We start from the raw sequence: 1,910 nt of genomic DNA, 5'->3' as shown, positions 1-1,910 counted from the left end.
TTGTAAATTTTTTTCTTAGTCTTTTTGCAATTAAAATATACTTCTCCAAAAATCCTATGCTTACACAAAAGGACAACAGGAGACAGAGACTACTGAAACAGTGACAAATGACTTCACACCATTATGAGGTCGAATGGCTTTCTGTTGGCTTCTAGCAAGTCTCTGGCTACTCCCACCCACCATCACCCCTGCAAATGTGTGCGGTTCTATGGGTCTGATTCCCTGAGACCAGTCCCACAGATTATCAGTCTCTAGGCTGCTTTTCATTCAGTATTATTTGCCATGTGGCTACAGGTTGACAAGCCCACTGGGGTGCTCTCAGTCCACTCTCTTCATGTTTTTTTTTTCTCTGTTTTGTAGCTATGACACCATTGGAAATGAGCGATCAAACATTTGTCACTGAATTCATCTTCTTGGGATTTTCCAACCACTCCAACCTACAGGGCTTGTTCTTCCTGCTCTTTCTGGTCATCTACCTGACCACTCTCCTGGGGAACATGCTCATAATAGTGACCACCAGGGTCAGTCCTGCTCTCCACACTCCAATGTACTTTTTCTGCAGCAATCTGAGCTTCTTGGACGTCTGCTACACCCCCACCCCTCCCAGTACTGCTGGTGAACCTCTTCCGGGAGAAGAAGACCATTTCCTATGAGGGCTGCCTTTCCCAGGTCTTCTTCTTTGTGACAAGTGCTGGCACAGAAGGCATCTTCCTGGCGGCCATGGCTTAGGACTGCTATGTGGCCACTTGCCGTCCTCCTCAGTACCCGTCCCCATGAGGGGGAAGGTCTGTGTTGGTCTGGTGACGGGGTCCTGGCTGTGTGGGCTGGTGAATTCGGTCACACACTCAGTGCTGGCCACCACACTCACTCTGTGTGGGCCCCACTATATCAGCCACTTTCTCTGTGACATTCTGTTGCCCCTGAAGCTCTCCTGCTCAGACACCTCTGTCAACAAGTCTGTGCTGCACATGGCCAGTGCCACCATAGGCCTAGCCCCTGCCTCTTCCCTGCAGGCTCCTGCACACTCATTGTCTCTGCTGTCCTCAGGACTCCCTCTGCCTTCTCCACCTGTGCGTCCCATCTCACTGTCGTGGTGGTCTTCTATGGACAGCCAGTTTCAACTGTGACAGGCCCAGAGAAGGCCACTCCCTGGACATGGACATCCTGGTCTCTGGGCTCTCCTGTGTGGTGACCCCCATGTTGAACCCCATCGTTCACAGCCTTAGAAACAAGGAGGTCAAGGGTGCCCTGAGGAAGCTGGCTGGAGACAGACTGTATAGTGAGATCAGAACTAGACGATGGTCTCATTCTAGGAAATGTCTTAGTTGTAGAAATACTGGACTCTTCAGCAGCGATTCTAACATCGCTCTGTACACAGTGTCTCATGACCACTGTGGTGCCCCCCATCAGGGGAGACACTGGGTTAAGTATGTGACACATGTGACCTCACCTGGGTTCTCTGATCCACAGGTATTTCAGAATGTTTTTATTACTTTTCTCTCCCAAAAAAAAGCCTATACCCAAAGCAGTCACTCTCCTCTCCCCCACATTGCAGCTCCAGCCAGCACTAGTGAATGTGAAGTGCTAGGTGAGAGCTGACTTCGACTTGCATTTTCCTAACGGATCATGATTCTAAGTTCTTAAATAAACACCATTTCTGTGCTTGTCCTTCACATGTGGAAAGACCCATGTATACACTCGAGTTTCTGTGGATGTTTTTATTCTAGATGTTTCATATAAATGAAGTAACACCATATATGCCTTTTGGATCTGACTCCTTTCATTTAGGATGTCTGCGATTTTCACTCATATTGTAGCTTGTATTAGTATTTTATTTTATTCCTCCTTATTGTGAATGATTTCCATCTTATGAAAATGCCACATTTCTTTGTTCATTTCCCACTGGATAG

General features: G+C 47.6%; 1 pseudogene; it reads left to right on the top strand.

The window, feature by feature from the left end:
• Window positions 1-362: 362 nt before the first annotated feature.
• Window positions 363-1,571, top strand: LOC143390294 (olfactory receptor 5V1-like; annotated as a pseudogene).
• The last annotated feature ends 339 nt before the right edge of the window (window positions 1,572-1,910 follow it).

This window comes from Callospermophilus lateralis, unplaced genomic scaffold, assembly GCF_048772815.1.
Source record: "Callospermophilus lateralis isolate mCalLat2 unplaced genomic scaffold, mCalLat2.hap1 Scaffold_52, whole genome shotgun sequence".
Lineage (NCBI taxonomy): Eukaryota > Metazoa > Chordata > Mammalia > Rodentia > Sciuridae > Callospermophilus > Callospermophilus lateralis.
The sequence above is the reverse complement of the archived record's forward strand: the minus strand, read 5'-3'. Positions and strand labels throughout refer to the sequence as shown.